The 23,612-nt window shown below is 40.7% G+C and overlaps 1 pseudogene; it reads left to right on the plus strand.

The window, feature by feature from the left end:
* The first annotated feature begins 1,854 nt into the window (after positions 1–1,854).
* Positions 1,855–23,352, plus strand: LOC129656440 (guanylate-binding protein 6-like; annotated as a pseudogene).
* Positions 23,353–23,612: the final 260 nt, after the last annotated feature.

The raw sequence follows: 23,612 nt of genomic DNA on the forward strand, positions 1-23,612 counted from the left end.
ATCTCCTTGCTGTCCAAGAGACTCTCAAGAGTCTCCTCCAGCACCAGTTTGAAAGCATCAATTCTGCACTCAGTCTTCTTTATGGTCCAGCTCTCACATCCACACACGACCACTGCAAAGACCATAGCCTTGACTATACTGACCTTTGTTGGAAAACTCATGTCTTTGCCTTTAACACACTGCCTAGGTTTGTCATAGCTTTCCTTCCAATAAGCAATTGTCCTCTAATGTCATAGCTGCAGTCACCACCTGCAGTGATTTTAGAGCCTAAGAAGAGGAAATCTGTCACTGCTTCCATATTTTCCCCTTCTATTTGCCATGAAGTGATTTCACCAGGTATCATGATCTTCGTTTTTTAATAGTCAGTTTTAAGCTGGCTTTTTCACTCTCCTCCTTCAACCTCTTCATCAAGAGGCTCTTTAGTTCCTCTTTGCTTTCTGCCATTAGAGTGGTATCATCCACATATCTGGGATTGTTGATATTTCTCTCAGCATTCTTGATTCCAGCTTGCCACTCATCCAGCCCAGCATTTTGCATGATGTGCTCTGTATATAAGTTAAATAAACAGGATGACGATAAACAGCCTTGCCATACTCCTTTCTCAATCCTGAACCAGTCAGTTGTTCCATACAAGGTTCTAAATGTTGTTTCTTGACCTGTATACAGGTTTCTCAGGAGACAGATAAGATGGTCTGGTATTCCCATCTCTTTCAGTTTTCTACAGTTTGTTATGACCCAAGAGTCAAAGGCTTTAGTGTAGTCAATGAAACAGAGGTAGATGTGTTTCAGCTAATAAATTAATTCGTACATGCACAACTTTGAGTAGCCACATTAAAGGTCTATCCTTTTGTGTTTGAGAGACAGCTATGTTCTTTATCTCAATTTTTTTCCCACACTCGCTCTTCCAGCTTGTTCCAGATCCCACTGATTCCCTGCATCCATCTGTCTTCGTCAAATCATTGATTACATTCATTTTCCTTACTTGGCACGGTCTTCCCTGGCTACTGATGACATAAATTCAACCCCCAGTGCTCTATAGGCCATTCCTTTATCCTTTCCTTCTGATCACTTCCCATCCCCTAATATACACATATATGTTTTGTTTGGGGTCGTGGTGGGGGGCGGTTTCTCTGGTAACTCAGTGGTAAAGAATCTACCTGCCAAGCAGGAAACGTGGGTTTGATCCCTGGGTCAGGAAGTGCCCCCTGGAGAACAAAATGGCAACCCACTCCAGTATTCTTGCCTGGGAATCCCGTACACGGAAAAGCCTGGCAGGTTACTGTACATGGTGTTGGACAAGACGTAGCGACAAAACAACAACAACAGCAATTTTGGTTTTACTTTATTATCGGTCTCCTCTAGAATAGAGCCCATGACGCTGGGATTTGTCTCCATTTTGTTCACTGTTTGCTTCTGAGCCCCTAGAACTGTGTCCAGCACATGGTAGTTTCTCAATAAATATTTGTGCAATTACTGAGTGACCAAATCATTCGGAATTCCAGAAATGGTGTCTGGTCACTCATCCCCTTCATATCCCATCTGCCTCTAATACCCCCTAAATGCTTGTGTTCTCAAGGCTTCATCATCAGTGCTTTGTGTTCTCATTCTATTCACTGCATGTCTCCCATGGACAGGTTGCTTTAGGGTTCATTAAGGATCCATGAGGAAATGTACATAATTCACGTGTGCAGGCCTTAGCACACTAGGCTAAATACTTACCGTTTAGAAACATACAAAGAATAGAGAATTGATGTACAGGTTCCACAAGCAGAAGCCTGATGTGCACCATGGGAGATGACTTGTGGATCTTATGTTTTACTGAATTGTTCCTCTGGGTAACAGTTTCCAGTGGCATCTGGGTCCATCATAATGGACCCTATCTCTCTGGCAGAAAACCAGAACCATCAGCTGCTAGTAAACCCCAGAGCACTGAAGATTCTCGAACAGATATCTCAGCCTGTGGTGGCAGTGACCATCGCAGGGCTCTATCGGACGGGGAAGTCCTACCCGATGAACCGCCTGGCAGGACAGAACCATGGTGAGTGTTGTTCAAGACCTTTTACTTGGAAGCAGTGATAACACAGTCTGCTGATCCTCCTCCTCTAGGGTCATGTTAATGAAGAGCCTAACTCCCTACTGAAGAAAATGCCTAAATTCTCACCACCGAATTTATAACTTCAAATCCATCCCTCCACAATGTTAACTCTTTTATCCAGTAATCGAGAATTCCCAACCTCATCCAAAAATCTACCTCATTCGTCCTGATCCTATCCACAACCATCTGCTCAGGAGCTCATCTTCAACAATCATTCCCTTCCCTTCTCCTTCACCACGTTTGCCCTAAACCATGGGGTCATTTCAGGTAGCACACAAATGTTGTTCAACATGTTCTGTTTTTTAAAAAGGATAGAAGGAAGTACAGACAGATGAATCTCTGTAAAACCCATATCTCAATGGGGCTACCACCCACCTTTTTCACTTCATTTAATTTGCTTATTTCCAAAATTTGGTAAATTATACTTTTGTTTTCTCTTTTTCCTACTATCAGCTATAACACATACAGAATGGTGCATAAAATATACACATATAAATACTATAAAATTGATAAACATAATGTAATCATCTGTCTAATCACTATTGAGATAAAAAAATACTTCAACTCCCCAAATCCCAAGTTATGTCCTCTCACACCTTCATTAGACTTCACCAGTGTTCTGATTTTCGTGGGGTATTCTTTCACTCTTCCTTTTAAAAAATTGCTTCATATTATGTTTCTGCATTTGTAAAACATGAAGTGAAAGTTGCTCAGTCATGTCCACCTCTTTGTGACCCCATGGAATATACAGTCTTTCCCTTCTTCAGGGAACCTTCCCAACCCAGGGATCAAACCCGTGTCTCCCACATTGCAGGCAGATTCTTTACTAGCTGAGCCACACCCAGGTTGTAAAACATAGCTTGAACTTAATACAAGGGGAACTAAATTGTGCCATTAATTGGGGTCTTGCTTTTTTTGCTCAACAAGAAGTTTATAAGGTTCATCTAGTTTGTCATATTGACTGTAATTTATTTTTGTTCACTACTTTATAGTATGCTATTGACAAAGGATAGAAGAATTCACTCATTGTTGATGAACACTGTTATTATCTGTAGTTTACCTTTATGGATTCTGCTGTCATGAATATTCTTGTGTCTATCCTGGTGCACATGTACACTAGCTACCCCTGTGTGATATACTCAGAAGTGTAGCTGCTGGGTCATAGAGTCCATATAGTTTCAGGCATTCAAGACAATATCAAACAGTTTCTGAAGTTTTATATGCAATTTATGTGCTTATTAGCAGTAACTGGAATTCTCCACATCATTAAAAAAATCTGGTAAAAGACTTATTTTAACTTTCGCTGATCTGGTGCCTATACAGTTGCATGTTATTTGCCTTACTACAAACATATTAATTTACTCTTTACATTTCGAATTTCATGAAATCTTTCTTTTTCTACCGAGTTGCTTGCTTGGTTCTTATTGATTTTAGGGACAATCTGCCAATGTCTTGGATATTGCTGTCTAAGAAAACTACACACCATTTCTTTCCTAATGCCTTCTTATGTGGCTCAGTGTCTCAGCATGATTGGATAGTATAACCTCAGCCAACTAAAATCTAAGAATCTCAACAATTTCTCAATGTCTCTCTCAGACTCTGTCTCTTATCTCTCTTACTTTATTTTCTTCCTTTCTTCCTCTTTTTGCTTTGCAATCTTCCATTGGCCTCAAATAAAAATATTTTATATTTGCTTTTCTTTTAGAGAAACTCTTGACAACTAGTCAGGGGAGGACTGGTTTCTCTGTCAGGCTATATTACTTAAAATGTCATTTATGAGTGATTAAAGATTTGAAAACTGTGAGAAAGGTCATCAGTCAAAGTGTTTGAACAATCAAGGTGTTTCAACAACATTCTTTTTATTCTATTTGAGATAACATCAGGTAATAAGGAGGTGAATTGCATCACTGATACAATGGACATGAACTTGGCCAAACTCCAGGAGTTGGTGAGGGACAGGGAAGCCTGGCTTGCTGCAGTCCATGATGTTGTGATGAGTCAGACTTGACTGAGCAACTGAACAACAAATTCTGTTACTAAGGAAATCCCTCACTTAGTTATGTTTTAAAGAACTTGAATTGTGACTCTACCACTCCAGTTGTATGACAAGAAGACAGAAACCAAAAATGAAACAAAATTGGTGCCCAGTCAAAGTCCACGAGCAGAAGCAAGTCACTGCACTCTGCCCTTGCGGTGACTTCTTTGTCTGTCCTTTACCTCACATAACTGACAGCAATGATTCCCAGTTATACCTTGTCTTTTCTCCCTGTGGGAAATGGGAGCTTATATTTCTCTGTATTAATTGGCAAACAGTGAAAAGCCATCATGATGTAGAAGAGTGCAGATCACCTCAGGTGTTATATCCTCTCTGAACAGAACACACAGGATATGATCATTGAACGGCCTGAGCCATGCTGAACCATGCCCCACTAGGGATATCATCATATCCATTTCTAGTCTCATTGAAGGGACCATGGGCATCTGGTGGGCACTTAAAATCTTGCACTGTAGATAAGATGCACTGCCTGAAGCTTTTAGGCATATACCTCACATAATCTCCCTCTGGGCCTCCCTGGTGTCTCAGCGGTAAACAATCTGCCTGCAATGCAGCAACCATGCAAGACTCAAGTTAGATCCCTGGGTGAGGAACATGAACTGGAGGAAGAAATGCAGCCCACTCCAATATTCCTGCCCGGGAAATCCCACAGACAGAGGAGCCTGGTGGGCTACAGACCGAGCACACACAGAATCTCCCTCAGTTGTTTTAAGACTCTAGAAAGAAGGGCAAACAATTCTCATGGGTCTTTTCTGATTCACTGCTGTATTATCAGCAACCTTGAGTCAATGAATGAAGAATTCATCATTTATTGAAGAGGAGAACAGAAATGAGGAAAATACAGGGAGGAAGGGAAGGAAAAACAAATCTATCAAGAGGTGCTATATCAGTCCAGGTCCTGGAAGGACATATAGCAGTCACTTAAGGGGTAAATCAAGATGTTTAATGAAGAAACAATCACAAAGGAACAAGCAGAGCAAAAGGAATCAATGAAGGATGCAGAAGTAGTCAGAGGGTGGCAGGAACAATGGCCATGTAGCCTTTGTATCTTCTGTAGTGTGAAGAAGCAAGCAATGAATGGATTCCAGAATGTGACAAAGACCAGAGCTACTAGATGGAGCTAAACAAAAGGAGATGTGGTCAAGGTAGAGGAACAGAGGCGCTGGGACAACGTGGCTCATGAGGGTGGAAGCCAGGGGAACAGGAGGCTTACTCCTGATCTCCTACTGGTACTGGTGGGACTCCATCAGAAAGGGGAGGATATGGGAGCTCTTCAATATCAGATAACTAGAAAGGTTAACAGAGTTTACACTGACCTCTTAATGTGACACAGTATGAGCCACTAATGTTAGAAGGTGAATAAGGGACATTAAATATTTCTTGGGAAGGTCCTGAGTATGTGTAGCACTTGTCCTTGCTGAAATGGAAACACCTGTCCCCAACCCAGGCACTCACATTCCAACCATTTCACCCAAAGCAACCCCTGGGTAGCCTGAACTCTCTGGTCTTACTGTGCGTTGCTTCCTCCTCTTTCTGTGCAGGTTTCTGTCTGGGCTCCACAGTGCAGTCTGAAACCAAGGGAATCTGGATGTGATGTGTGCCCCACCCCTCCAAGGAGAACCACACCCTGGTCCTTCTGGACACTGAGGGTCTGGGTGATATGGAAAAGGTAAGGCGGGGAATCTTCTTTATTCCTTACTCTACTTACATTTCAATTTCCCACCTCTGTTCAATTTTTATGACATGTCCCAATCAAATTATGCAAATAAAACTGTGAATAATGAGGCTAAAAATCCTTTGCTTGAATTTATTCTATAATAAGTTCAATAGTTTGGTTATTATAGATAGATCTTCTTATTTTCAGCACTGAGACAAAAAATGTGCTGTGCTGTTGCTTAGTTGCTCAGTTGTGACGGATTCTTTGCAACCACATGGACTGTAACCCACCCGGCTCCTCTGTCCATGGGGATTCTCCAGGCAGGAATACTGGAGTGGGTTGCCATGACCTCCTCCAGGGGAGATGAAAGATACAAGTTAATAAATATTTATTGGGTATCTGAATCCCAGGGCTTTTTGTTAAATGCAACAGGTATCAGAGTGATGGAGCTAAAGGCCCAGAGCTCAGTTGGGGAGGTTAGAAATATGCAGTGTTATCAGCACACGGAACCATGTTTACACAAAGTGATAACCTATACCAGTTGTTAGTTTGGGAAATCTGGTGAAAGCTAGACTGGTGGAAGTCTGGCTATAGTCAGAAGACGATAACCAGTCTTCCACCAGTTATAGTGGTGAAAGACTATAGTTATAGTCCAGTAGAAGCTATAACCCATGGGAACAATGGGCTCTACTAGTTGAGAGCTGTGGAGTTGATGGGGTTGTAAGTAGAAACCATGAAATAGAGTTTCTCTGAATAAAAATCTATTTTAATAAAAAATATATTTAATAAAATAACATTTTTAAAAATAAATAAAATTTAAAACTCTATTTAACAAAAGTCTATTATATATATATAAATATATATATAAATATATATATATATTTTAAATCTCCAGAAAATTTCCTTCTATACCAGGAACATTTTAGTCCAAGGCTCTGGGCATTGTCAGTGAACTCGTAACTGAAAAGCTTTGTAAATGGGATAATTTTAGAGATTTTGACTTTAGTGTTAGTTACAATCAGTTTTTTTCTCCTTATTAGTATTAATCTGCATCTAAATTAAATATAGGAGCATTGAATCTTGGGTTTCATCACTGCATAAAACAGCTAGGACATGAATTCATGAATTCTGAATTATAAATTAAAATTTAATTTATTCAGTAATCATATTAGTGTCAACCCAAGATGGTCTATGATTCATAATAGATTGTAGTTTGCATAACCTGCCTCCTTTATCTAACCTCACTTGCCATAAACCAGTGCACAGCAAACTGCACACTGATAGCAGCAGAACCACTTGCTGGTCTCAGTATCTGTAATGTAAAAAAAGTGAAAAAAGTGAAAGTGTTAGTCACTCAGTCATGTCCAACTCTTTGTAACCCCATAGACTGTAGCCAGCCAGGCTCCCCTGTCCACGGAATTCTCCAGGCAGGGATACTGGGGTGGGTAGCCATTCCCTTTTCCAGGGGATCTTCTGGACCCAGGGATCAAACCCAGGTCTCCTGTATTGCAGGCAGATTCTTTACCATCTGAGCCACCAGGGAAGCCCAAGAATTCTGGAATGGGCAGTATACATATAAATCAGTTCCAAAGTCACTCATGACTTGTTGTGAATATCATTTTCCACCTCATTATCTACTACTACATGGGTAACACCACTTCAGCCAAATAAAACAACCTGGTAATACCTCTATATAACCACAATTTCTGGCAATCATGATCAGCTTCTGTGGGTCCTTCCACTTGCATGGTTCCTGAAATGAAAGCCCTCAGTCGTGTCCAACTCTTTGTGACCCCATAGATTATAGAGTCCATGGAATTCTTCAGGCCAGCATACTGGACTGGGTAGCCTTTCCCTTCTCCAGGGGATCTTTGAAACCCAGGGATCAAACCCAGGTCTCCCGCATTCTAGGAAGATTCTTTACTATCCCACATTGCAGGCAAATTCTTTACCAACTAGCTATCAGGGAAGTTTCTGTCAATTCTTTAATGCTCAGTTCTTTTCAACTTCATGTCATCACATCACTGTAAGACACAATCACTCTTGGCTCTGAATGCACAGAGTATTTTTTTTTTTCTGTCTTTGTGGTATTATTCCTTTGTCTATTACAGCAACATATTTGGTTCCACACTGAGTTGTTTATCATCGTGGATAAATATGTATGTTCCCATATATATCTGACCCTCCAGAAAGCCATCTCTCTAGGGTAGGGATTATTATGTGGAACTTTATATTCAAGTAAGCAAATGAGTGTCTCCTTTATCTAGATGAACAGTTAGTAGTTGAATTTAATTGATTAGTATTTCTATTCCTAATATCCATCATGATCTAGAAAATGTTGCAAAGGAATCCTTGTCCACTTTCTACTGGAAAACTTCTATGTTCCAGGTGCTATAGGAAACATTCAAACATATATAAGATGTCATTCACTTCTGCTAATAGCTAATCACACAAAAGATCTTAGATGGGTCAATATCAACACCAGAAAGATTTGCATATAGTCCATGGGGTCGCAAAGAGTCAGACACGACTGAGCCACTGAACTGAACTGAGATGAAAATTTATGTTGCTTGCCTTCCTATTGAGTTACAGTCTGCTGTAACAGCAAATGAACAATTGAATGAGAGCATGAGTAGTGTCCTCACCCTGTAATGTACTTTCTAGGGTGACTCCAAAAATGACTCATGGATCTTTGCCCTGGCCGTGCTCCTGAGCAGTACCTGTATCTACAACAGCATGGGCACCATCAACCACCAGGCCCTGGAACAGCTGCAGTATCCTTCCAGAGCTGAACTAGCACATTTCATTGAGTTTATGGGAATAGCAACTGACACCGTTTCTCCTTTTCCATGACTCCATTCTGTTGATTGATGAGATGGTAAAATGGGGCAAATTTTAAAAGAGAATATTTGTAAAACTTGCTTTGGGGTAGGATCTGGAAATTTTGTTGGAGAGTGCTTCTTTTTCCTTACCTAAGATCCCAGCTATGTGACTGAATTAACAGAGCTGATCAGAATCAAATCATCTCCCATCTCTGATGATGTACAGGACTCAGTCGAGTTTGTGAGATTCTTTCCAGACTTTGTCTGGACTGTGCAGGATTTCATGCTGGAGCTGGAGTTTGATGGAAACCCCATCACTGAAGATGAGTACCTGGAGAATGCCTTGAAGTTGATTCCAGGTATCAGAACAGGGGCAAGGTGGTAGAAAGCTCAGTAGGAAGTGGGATCAAGAGCCCTGATATTCAGCACTTGATGTCACTCTTAATTTGGGGTTGGAATGAGGCCATGCTAATGGTGTCTAGTGAATGACTGGTGGGTGGCTCCAGTCATTATTGTTACTGGAAGAACTTCAGAGGCCAGAGTATAAGCTCACTGAGGAAATTTAGAATCTAGTATTAAACAAACGATTTTAGAAAAGTTAATATGCAGAAAAAGTCTCACATATTGTATCATATATTAAGTGCTTCTTTTTTCCTGTTTGAGAAAAATAACCCATCAAATTGAAACTGGTAGATGTAGAATCATAAGGTAAATAAAAGGATTAGTTTGTGAAATATTGATACATTTCACAGAGTGTTTTTTATTACCCTATTTAGATATATTCTTAATAGAGAAACTATTTATACTCTAATTCAGTCAAAAGAAAAGCATTGCTACATCCTTCCAGTGAGACTATCAGACTTCAAAGGCTTTCTCATAACATCATACTCTTCATTCTAGAGACTTACACCATATGTACATGCATGCTCCTGTGCTCAGTTGCTCAGTCATGTTTGACTCTTTTTGACTCTATGGACTGTAGCCTGCCAGGCTCCTATGTCCTTGAGATTTTCCAGGCAAGAATAGTGGAGTGGGTTGCCAATTCCTCCTCTGGGGTTCTCCCATACCCAGGGATTGAACTCACATCTATCATGTCTCCTGCACTGGCAGATGGATTCTTTACGATTGAGCCACATATAACCTCTCTTACATGGTATATGTCATATTCATATACTAAGTTGGTTACTCAGATTATATTTAGCAGAGAGAATAATAGGTGGTACCTAGAAGCAATATTGACTTTGTTTAATCATATACTTACCCTTTCCATAAATATTTATTGAACTGATGATATATGCCCCAAATCCCTCTGTATGATACTGTCACATCCGATAGAAAGTATTGCAGAGCACTGATGGAGTGTCCTGATTTCGTTTAGGCCAATCTAACCATGAGATTGTGTATGCTAAAGTAATCTCAAAACATATTTATAGAATGTGCATTTTTTTCCATTTTATAAAGCGTTTCTTTCCTGTATATCATTTGTTCCCAATGTGATTTCCTTCCCAGATATATTGTGAATATCTTTATTTCCACCGTCACTTTTCATGTCTGAAATGGAGACTGTAACATCAAAATAGTGTTTTTGACAGATTTTGGATTGGCTTAACTTTCAAGAAGCACCTAATAAATAATTGATCCAGTGCACACTATGCAATGGCTGAGGAAAACAAAAGTTTGTTCAGTTGGTATAAACAGTTCTTTATCCTCCCCAAAAGTATTTCCTTTAATCTTGGCTCAGTATAAAAATAGAGTTTCTATGGTAGATAACTTTAACTTATTTAACTTTATTTTGGGGGGCTCCAAAATCACTGTAGATGGTGATTGCAGCCATGAAATTAAAAGACGCTTAGTCCTTGGAAGGAAAGCTATGACCAACCTAGATAGCATATTCAAAAGCAGAGACATTACTTTGCCAACAAAGGTCCGTCTAGTCAGGGCTATGGTTTTTCCAGTGGTCATGTATGGATGTGAGAGTTGGACTATAAAGAAAGATGAGTGCAGAAGAATTGATGCTTTTGATCTGTGGTGTTGGAGAAGACTCTTGAGAGTCCCTTGGACTGTAAGGAGATCCAACCAGTTCATTTAAAGGAGATCAGTCCTGGGTGTTCTTTGGAAGGAATGATGCAAAAGCTGAAACTCCGGTACTTTGGCCACCTCATGCAAAGAGTTGACTCATTGGAAAAGACTCTGATGCTGGGAAGGATTGGGGGCAGGAGGAGAAGAGGACGACAGAAGATGAGATGGCTGGATGGCATCACTGACTCGATGGACATGAGTTTGAGTGAACTGTGGGAATTGGTGATGGACAGGGAGGCCTGGTGTGCTGCAATTCATGGGGTCACAAAGAGTCGGACACAGCTGAGCGACTGAACTGAACTGAACTGATGGTAGATTAGTGTAAGGTTGATTTTCAAATAGAAAAGATTTATAGGCATAGGCATTAGAATGATTGCAAAAATTCCTGGAAATCAAAGTCCTCAGCACCCTTACCAAGAGTCTGTCTCTTCTTTGATTGTTCTTTTCCGCTTTTGCAGATGAAAATCACCAAATTCAAAATTCCAACTTACCCAGAGAGTGTATTAAGAAGTTCTTTCCCAAACGGAAGTGTTTCATCTTTGACCGCCCTGCAAGTAACAGGAAACAATTACTCCATCTTGAGGAAATACCAGACAACGAACTGGATGAGAATTTCAAGAAGCAGTCAAAAGTTTTCTGCTCATATATCTATACCCATGCAAAGACCAAGACCTTAAAAGAGGGAATCACTATCACTGGGAAAAGTGAGCCTCCTTTGCTACAGCATGTCTCTCTGTGATTCACAGTGGTTGAGGAATGTGTGGTGGAGTTGAAGTTGTAAATGTTCTCTGGGATTGTCAATAATGCTGCTTTCTTCTTTTTTTTCTTTACTAACTGTGTTCTCTATATAATTTGGAAAATCGGATATTCATCCCCACATAGAAATGCATGCTTCTTCATTAAAATTGCCCTTTATGAGACTTTTTTGAAGCATACCAGATCTCATGAAACTGTTGGGTTGGCCAGAATGCTCTTTCAGGTTTTTCAGTAAGATATTTTGGAAAAACCCAATAAAACATTTTGGCCACCCCAATATTACACTAAAGATATGTTAAGGATACACATATTTATGGTGATGAACCACTGAGTGGATAAGTGTTTCTAGTGAGGATATGCAAGGTATTCTGTGAATTTACATGAATCAATAATAAGTAGTAGGTCATGAATCCATGTAAACTCATTGAGAGTCTGAGAAAGAAGTCTAAATATAATCTTATGTAGTGCTGGCTTCATACTCATGTCAATGGGGCAGTCACTTAGTGCCCTGTGCTGAGATGGGGCTGCTTGCTTTAAAGTTTGTATCATGGTCTGGAAATTTTTGACATTTTTGCATGTGGCACTACATTTTCATTTGGAAATAGTGTTCACAAAATATGCAGTTTGCTCACATATATATATAAGTTCTTTGTATTTTATTACAATGGGAAAAGTGTTACAGGAGAACCTTGAACATACTGTTTGAGATAATTCAGTTAATACTGGATTGTGATGAACTGAGAACTATAAAATAGCATGAATGGGAGACACAGTGATGTTACTATAAGAAAGTTATAGACGGTGGAGGATATAATGATGAAGATAAGGATGAAGATGAGGAAAATAAAAAGAAGAAAGAAAACCTCAAAGTCAATAAACTTTAGTAATTTTAAGACTATTGATCTAAAGTTCATAAAACAAGGGAGAATGTTCTGTTTATTTTCAAAATATAATGTGTTATTCAGGGTTGGGGACTCTGGTGGAGGCCTACGTAAATGCCAGCAACAGTGGATCAGTTCCTTGTCTGGAGAACGCGGTGACAACTCTGGCTCAGCTATAGAACTCAGCAGCCGTGCAGAAGGCAGCTGGCCACTACAGTGAGCAGATGACCAAGAGACTGAGCCTCCCCACAGACACGCTCCAGGAGCTGCTGGAGGTGCACGCAGCCTGTGAGAAGGAAGCCATTGCAGTCTTCATGAAGCACTCTGTCAAGGATGAAAAGAAGGATTTCCAGAAGAAACTTCTGGTAATGTAGCCTAGAATATAGCCTTCCTGATACCTTTTCTTCTAGAAACATGCTTAGGCTCCTGCTTTTTACCTGTGGTATTCATGCTTCTCATTTGTAAAAGGAGTTTAGATTCATGTGAAAGACAGGATTCTACAGGCTATTCCATCCCTTTTCCTAAAAGCTGGCCCCTTTATTTTCTACTGTAAACAAATTACCCTGTACTTAACTGTTTAAAACAACACACAATTATCAGCTCAAAATTCTTCAGGTTAGATTCCAGCTCAGGGTGTACAGGTGATGTGCTCTGTGTACAACAAGATGGAAGGGGAAAAGGCTCAAAGGGCTTAGTAATACTCCCAGGAATAAACAGCAAACAGTTTATCATAGGATAAGAAGAACATGATTTGAGCCAAATGAGGACTAGAGCCCTGAAGATACACATACAAGAAGCATTTGAATTGTGCTCCACTGGACTCCAAAATGGGTGCAGGGAGGGGGGGCTGCAAAACCCTCAATATAGGCAAAACCCACAAAACTACCTGCAGTATTTGTTAAGAATTAAGACTGGAGTTGGAAAGAAGTAAGAGTGCTTGTTAAAAGATTGTTTGGAGTCTGAAACCATTGCCTATTTACAATGGGGTCTTTGAGACCATAAGTTTTCACCTTCCAGTTGCTATGATAGCAGATACTATTTTGGGAATGGATGGTGGCATCCTTGAGTGTGATAAAGTTCAGGAGATTCAAGTTTTCAGTGATGCAGAAACATGCCTGAAACCACATCCACAATGGCCACCAAGCTTAGTTTTGAATTTCTGCACAAGTTATTCCATTTTGATTTTTAAATATATTCCTTTAATGATTGAAGCAGATGTAAATGCATGCTTGATAGGCCACAAACAGATTATTGTATTTAGCATAAAGTTTAATTTAAACCATGTATAAGCCACATTGTCATCCCTGCATGTAAATATGTGACTATATCTTTCTTCAGCACTCATATGGGCTCTGGATAACCACCCTGTTCCATCTTTGGGCAGCAATGGTGCCCTGTATTCTTCTTTTCTTTCTAATCTCTCTGATTACTTCTTCTGCCACCAACAGGAGAAGACTACATGTGAAAGACTTAAGTGATTAGATAATGTCCACTAGGGTCATCTCTACTTTTTAAAGTATCCTACGCTATACAACATAATCTAAAGGCTAATAGAGTTTTGCCAAGAGAATGCTCTGGTCATAGCAAACACCCTCTTCCAACAACACAAGCAACGATGCTGTACATGGACATCACCAGATGGCCAACACCCAAATCAGATTGATTATATTCTTTGCAGCCAAAAATGGAGAAGGTCTGTACAGTCAACAAAAACAAGACTGGGAGCTGACTGTGGCTCAGATCATGAACTCCCTATTGCCAAATTCAGACTTAAATTGAAGAAAGTGGGGAAAAACACTAAACCATTCAGTTCAGTTCAGTTCAGTCACTTAGTCGGTTTGACTCATTGAGAACCCAAGAACTGCAGCATGCCAGGCCTCCCTGTCCATCACCAACCCAGAGCCCACCCAAACCCATGGCCATCGAGTAGATGATGCCATCCAACCATCTCATCCTCTGTCGTCCCCTTCTCCTACTGCCCTCAATCTTTCCCAGCATCAGGGTCTTTTCAAATGCGTCAACTCTTCTCATCAGGTGACCAAAGTATTGGAGTTTCAGCTCCAACATCCGCTGGATCACTGAAAAAGCAAGAGAGTTCCAGAAAAACATCTATTTATGCTTTATTGACTATGCCAAAGCCTTTGACTGTGTGGATCACAATAAACTGTGGAAAATTCTGAAAGAGATGGGAATACCAGACCACTTGACCTGCCTCTTGAGAAACCTGCATGCAGGTCAGGAAGCAACAGTTAGAACTGGACATGGAACAACAGATTGGTTCCAAATAGGAAAAGGAGTACGTCAAGGCTGTATATTGTCACCCTGCTTATTTAACTTCTATGCAGAGTACCTCATGAGAAACACTGGGCTGGATGAAGCACAAGCTGGAATCAAGATTACCGGGAGAAATATCAATAACCTCAGATAGGCCGATAACACCACCCTTATAACAGAAAGTGAAGTAGAACTGAAGAGCCTCTTGATGAAAGTGAAAGAGGAGAGTGAAAAAGTTGGCTTAAAGCTCAACATTCAGAAAACTATGATCATGGCATCCAGTCCCATCACCTCATGGCATATAGATGGGGAAACAGTGGAAAGAGTGACAGACTTTATTTTTCTGGGCTCCAAAATCACTGCAGATGGTGATTGCAGCCATGAAATTAAAAGTTGCTTGCTCCTTGGAAGGAAAGTTATGACCAACCTAGACAGCATATTAAAATGCAGAGACATTACTTTGCCAACAAAGGTCCATCTAGTCAAGGCTATGGTTTTTCCTGTGGTCATATATGGATGTGAGAGTTGGACTGTGAAGAAGGCTGAGCGCTGAAAATTGATGCTTTTGAACTGTGGTGTTGGAGAAGACTCTTGAGAGTCCCTTGGACTGCAAGGATATCCAACCAGTCCATCCTAAAGGAGATCAGTCCTGGGTGTTCATTAGAGGGTCTGATGTTGAAGCTGAAACTCCAATACTTGGGCCACCTGATGCAAAGAGCTGACTCATTTGAAAAGACCCTGATGCTGGGAAAGATTGAGGGCAGGAGGAGAAGGGGACGACAGAGGATGAGATGGTTGGATGGTATCACCGACTCAATGGACATGAGTTTGGGTGGGCTCCAGGGTTGGTGTTGGAGAGGGAGGCCTGGCGTGCTGCAATTCATGGGGTCTCAAAGAGTCGGACACGACTGAGCAACTCAACTGAACAGAAACATATGATCAATGTTCAACTTACTCACAGGTCCAGGTATGTGCATACCAGGGAGAAAATCCTTGGTGATCATAATTCTGCTTACCATTGGCATATTTGCAGAAACTTTGTCTTTTAGTCTACCTTTGTCCATCCTCCCAGTTAAAAAATCTTAGAGGAAAATCAGATCAATTATAGTTATAAGTACAAAAGTGAAAAATAAAATTCCTATATTTTCATACACTCAACCCCTCAATGAAGCAACAATTCAGAAAGAGTTCAAAATTCTGTTGTGTATACTTAACTCATTAAGTTAGGCAATTGATTCGCTATGTATTAATATATATCTTTAGCTATAGCATCTAGGTTGCATAGGAAGCCCTACTTCAAGTCATAATTGAGCTTTCCATTTTTCATTGTTGATGGGTGGATCACAATTAATCCTCTTACTGTTAAAGAACAATGGAATTCACAGCTGCCAATCCATCAGTTCACAGATATTGAGACTAAGCCAACAGCGTTTAGAGACTTCCTATAAGTCACACAGAAAGTTGGTCAGATCTAGAGCTAAAACTAGTCTCCTGACTTTGTATCTATTATTCTGTTTCTCATGTGCCTTGATGTTGTGCGACTGCTTCCTTCAAGAGGATCACAGTTGGACCTTCTCTTCTAACAGCTTCTTTCTACTGAATTTCTCTTCATTTCCTTGACAGGTCATGATCAAGAAAAAGAAAGAAAATTTCTTGCTGCAAGATGAAGAAGCATCTGTTAAGTATTGTCAGGCTGAGCTTAAGAAGCTTTCAGACCCCTTGATGAAGAGTATTTCAGAAGGAACTTTCTCTGTCCCTGGAGGACACCGTCGCTACTTAGAAGCAAGGAACAGGTTTGAAGAGAACTATAAACTCATTCCCAGGAAAGGAGTTAAGGTGAGGAGTAAGGGGATTGGGAAAGAACAGAAGATTGGAGTCAAAGTGTCTTTGCTGGTTCTTTTGAAATTCTAAGACCATAGCACCATTTTTGTAGAGAAAGCAGAGCATGGTGGTATTGCTACACTTTTAGTTTTTATATCCACAATTTGGCAGCTGCTTGGAGATCCAGGTTCAATCCCAGGGTTGGGAAGATCCCCTGGAGGAGGAAATGGCAACCCACTCCAGTATTCTTGCCTGGACAATTCCATGGATACAGGAGCCTCATGGGCTACATACAGTCCATGGGTGCACAAGGAGTCGGACATGACTGAGTGACTAACACTTTCACTTTCTTTAAAAAAAAAACTAGTTCTTCTCAAAGACAGGATCTATTATCAAGAATCTAGATGAAAGAGAACATTCCTTTCAATTAGCAAACACTGTAATAGGTTTTGAAAAAACACTAAATCAAAAAGATACCAGCATCCCAATGTTCATAGCAGCATTACTTACAATAGCTGAGACATGGAAGCAACATAAGTGTCCATCAACAGATGAATGGATAAAGGAGATGTGGAGTGTGCATATACTGGAATGCTACTCAGTTATCAAAAAGAATGAAATTTTGCCATTTGTGGCAACCTGGATGGACTTGGAGGGCATTATTCTCAAAGCAATGTCAGACAGAGAAAGACAAATACTGTATGATATCACTTACATGTGAAATCCAAAAAATACAACAAACTTGTTATTATAACTGAATGGAAGAAGACTCACAGATATAGAGAACAAATTAGTGGTTACTAACGTGGAATGGCGGCAATATAGGAGTGAGGGTGGGAGGTGCAAGTGGCTGGGTGTAAGATAGGCTACAAAGATATATTGTAAAATACAGGAAATATAGCCAATATTTTGCATTAACTATAAATAGAGTATAACCTTTAAAAATTGTGTAAAAAATAAAATAATAAAAATTTTAAATGAGTACCCCCAAAATGGACTTTCTGCAAAGTGTAGGGGAAATTAAAGAAAAGTTGTTGTTCTCAAGAAGTTTATAATCTTACCTGAGGACACATAAATAGCCATTGGATATGGTGGTAGTGATTATCATACAGGTACACACTGATAGAGATAGTGACAGGGACGATTGTAGTGGTAGTGATGATGACTGACGTATGTTGAGCACTCACTACTTCCAGTGTCTTTAGGTGTTTCGGTTAGACCATCGATTTAGTCCTCAGAATAATATAGATTAGATACTGCTATCATCTTCATTACAAAATTGATAAGTATGACATAAGGGAAAGGAACTCAGTTACCTAATGTCACATATCTATCAAGTGGTAGTGCTGATAGGGTAGCTGTTAGGTTCTTGGCAGCCATTCAGAACTCAGAATAAAGCATAAGAAAGCTTCCTGGAGAAGGAGGCAAAAGCTACAAGTTGAAATGACAATAAATGATAACTTAATAAAGAAAGGGTGAGTGAGCATGAGTCAGAACGAAAGCAATGTGCAGCTAGAGCAGTTGCAAACAGTGGAGGATGAGTGTTTTTACAGCTGCACATAATTCTGGCATCTATAACCATTTTGGGGTCTGAAGAAAGGTGAGGAATTTACAGGGTCAAACCTGGAGGGTCGTTGCTGTTGTTCAGTCACTAAGTCATGTCTGACTCTGTAATCACATGGACTGCAGCATGCCAGGCTTCTCTGTCCACCATATCCTTGAGTTTGCACAAATTTATGTCCACTGAGTCAGCAATGTTACCTAAACATCTCATCTTGTTGCCAGCTTCTCCTCCTGCCTTCAGTCTTTCCCAGCATCAGGGTCCTTTTCAGTGGGTCAGCTCTCTACATCACGTTGCCCAAGTATTAGAGCTTCAGCTGCAGCATCAGTCCTCCCAATGAATATTCAGGGCTGATTTCCTTTAGGATTGACTAGTATGATCTCCTGCTATCCAAGGGACTCTCAAGAGTCTTCTGCAGTATCACAGTTTGAAAGAATCGGTTCTTCAGTGCTCAGCCTTCTTTAGGGTCCAACTCTCACATCTGTACTTGACTACTAGAAAAACCATAGCTTTGACTATATACCTCTTTTTGCAAAGTGATGTCTCTGCTTTTTAATACACTGTCTAGGTTGGTCATAGCTTTCCTTCCAAGGAAGAAGCATATTTAATTTCATTTTTTGCACTCATCATCCACAGTGATTTTAGAGCCCAGGAAAATAAAATCTGTCTGCTTCCACTTTTTCCCCTTTTATATGCCATGAAGCAATGGGACTGGATGCCATGATCTTAGTTTTTTTTTTTTTTTTAATGTTAGATTTTAAGCCAGCTTTTTCCACTCTCCTCTTTCACCCTCATGAGGCTCTTTAGTTCCTCTTCACTTTCTGCCATTAGATTGGTATCACAGGCATATCTGAGGTTGTTGATATTTTGCCCAGCAATCTTGATTTCAGCTTGTGCTTCATCCAGCCCAACATTTCACACGATGTACTCTGCATGTCAGTTAAATAAGCAGAGAGACAATATATAGCCTTCACATACTCCTTTCCCAACTTTGAACCAGTTTGTTTCAAACTAACCATTGCTTCTTGATTTGAATACACATTTCTCAAGGGACAGATAAGGTGGACTGGTAATCCCACCTCTTGAAGAATTTTCCACACTGTGTTGTGATCCTCACGGTCAAAGGCTTTAGCATAGTCAATGAAGCAGAAGTAGATTATTTTCTGCAATGCCCTTGCTTTCTCCGTGATGCAACAAATGTTGGCAATTTGACCTCTTTGAAACCCTACTTATACATCTGTAAGTTCCTGGTCCATGTAATGCTGAAGCCTAGCTTGAAAGATTTTGAGCATTTGCTAGCATCTGAAATGAGCGCAATTGTGTGGTAGTTTGAACCTTCTTTGACATTGCCCTTCTTTGGGGTTGGAATGAAAACTGACCTTTTCCAGGCCACTGTTCTTTTCCAAATTTGCTGATGTAGTGAGGGCAGCACTTTAACAGCATCATCTTTTAGGATTTTAAATATGCTCAGCTGGAATCTGTCACCTCCACTAATTTGTAGTAATGCTTCCTAAGGCCCATTTGACTTCACAGTACAGGATGTCTGGCTTTAGGTGAGTGACCACACCTAAAGTGGTATCCAGGTCATTGAAACCTTTCTTGTATAGTTCTCCTGTGTATTCTTGTCACATCTTCTTAATCTCTTCTGCTTCTGATTAGGTCCTTATTGCTTCTGTCCTTCATCATGCCCATTCCTTGCATGAAATGTTGCCTTGATATCTCCCATTTCATTGAAGAGATCTCAGTCTTTCCCATTCTATTGTTTTCCTCTATTTCTCTGCATTGTCCATGTCAGAAAACCTTCTTATCTCTCCTTGCTATGCTCTGGAACTCTGCATTCAGTTTGGTATATACTTACCTTTCTCCCTTGCAGAGGGAAAACTACTAGGCCATTGAGCTATGACCTAAATCAAATCCCTGGTAATTATACAGTGGAGGTGACAAATAGATTCAAGAGATTAGATCTGTTAGACAGAGTGCCTGAAGAGCTATGGATGGAGGTGTGTAACATTGAACAGGAGGAGGTGACCAAAACCATCCCAAAGAAATCTGTAGGTTCACTGAACAATAATTTCCCCAGGAAGATGCTATATTGACGTTGCCTGGCAAGTCTTTGTTCTTTGTTGTTGCCTCAGGCAAAGCACATCCTCCAGAGCTTCCTGCAGTCACGGGCAGGAGTAGAGGCAGCCATCCTGCAGGCAGACCAGGCCCTCACGGATGCGGACAAAGCCATGGCAGGTACAGGGAGGACTGCTCTCTCAGAGAGGAAGGTGGCTCCTGTGCTGCCGTTTGGCAGGTTTGGGAGGAAACACTTTCTGACACTAGAGCTTCCTCTTCTTCTGTGGATCCTCTCTGCTACATGTGGAAATAAACAAGGGAGTTTGGGTTGTATGTACATGCAATCAGTGTGTCTACATCATATACCAAAGCACGTTGTCTGATGTGATAGCAGGAACAGTCAGACTCCTTCCCACCAATTTAATATCATTTTAGTCTTTGAGCTCAGGAAGGTATAGCTCAGCATAACTGTTCTTTGTTTAAAACTCTTGTGAAACAGAGGAATATACCAAAAGACAAGCAGCAGAGATGAAACAGGATCTGCTAATACAGAAACTGAATGATAAGAAGCAAAAAATGGAGGCACAAGAGAGAAGCCACAAGGAAAGTATAGCCCAACTGAAAGAGAAGTTCATGATGGAAAGAGAAAAGCTTCTAAGGGAGCAGGAAGAAGTGCTGGAGCACATGCTGAAGGTAAGTCTAGATGGGTGTGGGCAGAGTCCGATGGACAAAATGCTAGTTTCTCAATAATAAAGGGACAGAAATATGACCTATAGTCAGATCCCAGAGAAAATCCAGACAGGTTTCATGTAACATCAGTGTGGATTGTGCTGAAGAATTAACCTCTGTAAGAATCAGCATCTTCTGCAGTGCTAAGGCTTGGAAGGGACAAATAAAGGCCCAGGCTCCTGGACTGAGGGTCAAACTTCCCCTAAATGAACAGGATCCCAGTTTTAGAGTACTTAGGACTTGCAGTACAACCATCGAAGACCTGTAATATTTCCATCTGCTCTCAAAAGTATCAATTATGCTTCTACCAAATATAGGATGTTGAAAACTTAAAATGGCTACATTATTTCCAGATCTGTCTGATTCACTTTATACACCTAGAGTAAATGAATTCTTTGTCCAAACCTGGAGTTTCGGTGTTCTAAAGAGAGTAAGCAGACCTCATTATTTATGACATGTATGTGGTCACCCTACCTCAAGGGAACTGAGAAATATTTAGAATTCACCTACAGTTCAGTTCAGTCGCCCAGTCGGGTCCGACTCCTTGCGACCCCATGAATCGCAGCACGCCAGGCCTCCCTATCCATCACCAACTCCCGGAGTTCACTGAGACTCATGTCCATCGAGTCAGTGATGCCATCAAGCCATCTCATCCTCTGTCATCCCCTTCTGCTCCTGCCCCCAATCCCTCCTAGCATCAGAGTCTTTTCCAATGACTCAACTCTTCTCATGAGGTGGCCAAAGTACTGGAGTTTCAGCTTTAGCATCATTCCTTCCAAAGAAATCCCAGGGCTGATCTCCTTCAGAATTGACTGGTTGGATCTCCTTGCAGTCCAAAGGACTCTCAAGAGTCTTCTCCAACACCACATTCAAAAGCATCAATTCTTTGGTGCTCAGCTTTCTTTATAGTCCAATTCTCACATCCATACATGACCACAGGAAAAACCATAGCCTTGACTAGACGAACCTTTGTTGGCAAAGTAATGTCTCTGCTTTTCAATATGCTATCTAGGTTGGTCATAACTTTCATTCCAAGGAGTAAGCGTCTTTTAATTTCATGGCTGCAGTCACCATCTGCAGTGATTTTAGAGCCCCCAAAAATAAAGTCTGACACTGTTTCCACTGTTTCCCCATCTAGTTCCCATGAAGTGATGGGACCGGATGCCATGATCTTTGTTTTCTGAATGTTGAGCTTTAAGCCAACTTTTTCACTCTCCACTTTCACTTTCATCAAGAGGCTTTTTAGTTCCTCTCCACTTTCTGCCATAAGGGTGGTGTCATCTTCATATCTGAGGTTATTGATATTTCTCTGGGCAATCTTGATTCCAGCTTGTGCTTCTTCCAGTCCAGCATTTCTCATGATGTACTCTGCATATAAATTAAATAAGCAGGGTGACAATATACAGCCTTGCCGTACTATTTTTCCTATTTGGAACCAGTCTGTTGTTCCATGTCCAGTTCTAACTGTTCCTACAGTCCCTCCCAAAGTGCAATCTTAGGGCTGGAACACATTAGTGGGGTAGTTTTAAGTCCTGACTTAGGCCTAACTACTCCTTGCCCAGGGAGATGGTGTTGAGGATTCCTGGGAAGCTAAACCAGGGATGCTCTCACTCCCCACCATGTTCAAACATTTGGAAATACTGGACAAACTCATCAAAGAGCATCTAAAGTAGTAGGGAAATAGACACATGTGCTGAGCTGCTGAGGCTGTTAGATACTGTTCTTTCAGTTCAGTTCAGTTGCTCAGTCGTGTCCGACTCTTTGCGACCACATGAATTGCAGCACGCCAGGCCTCCCTGTCCATCACCAATTCCTGGAGTTCACCCAGACTCACATCCATCGAGTCAGTGATGCCATCCAGCCATCTCATCCTCTGTCATCCCCTTCTCCTCCTGCCCCCAATCCCTCCCAGCATCAGAGTCTTTTCCAATGAGTCAACTCTTCTCATGAGGTGGCCAAAGTACTAGAGTTTCAGCTTTAGCATCATTCCTTCCAAAGAAATCCCAGGGCTAATCTCCTTCAGAATGGACTGGTTGGATCTCCTTGCAGTCCAAAGGACTCTCAAGAGTCTTCTCCAACACCACAGTTCAAAGGTATCAATTCTTCAGTGCTCAGCCTTCTCCACAGTCCAACTCTCACATCCATACACGAACACAGGAAAAACCATAGCCTTGACTAGACAAACCTTTATTGGCAAAGTAATGTCTCTGCTTTTGAATATGCTATCTAGGTTGGTCATAACTTTTCTTCCAGGGAGTAAGCATCTTTTAATTTCATGGCTGCAGTCACCATCTGCAGTGATTTTGGAGCCCCCAAAAATAAAGTCTCACACTGTTTCCACTGTTTCCCCATCTATTTCCCATGAAGTGATGGGACCGGATGCCATGTTAGATACAAAAAGATGACAGTTGGATATTTTCAACAGGGTACTGTCTTCTTTTTACAGGTGCAAAGGGAACTGCTCAATGTGGACTTTCAAAAAAAATCTGCTGAATTACGTATTGAGATAATTAGACTACAACAAATAAATATAAGAAATGAAAATACATGCTTACTACTTTAAGGATCCCGGCAGGTTTTACCTTTGTGTTAATGTCCTTATGAAGTGACTTTCTTTAACAATGTGCATAGGGATGATGTATCTCATGTGCATTAAAGATCTAAACATAAGATAGAAACTATAAAACTCTTAGGAGAACATAGGCAAAACACTCTCCAACATACATCACAGCAGGATCCTCTATGACCCACCTCCCTGAATATTGGAAATAAAAGCAAAAATAAACAAATAGGAATTAATTAAAATTAAAAGCTTCTGCACAA

The sequence above is a fragment of the Bubalus kerabau genome, chromosome 6 (genome assembly GCF_029407905.1).
Source record: "Bubalus kerabau isolate K-KA32 ecotype Philippines breed swamp buffalo chromosome 6, PCC_UOA_SB_1v2, whole genome shotgun sequence".
Lineage (NCBI taxonomy): Eukaryota > Metazoa > Chordata > Mammalia > Artiodactyla > Bovidae > Bubalus > Bubalus kerabau.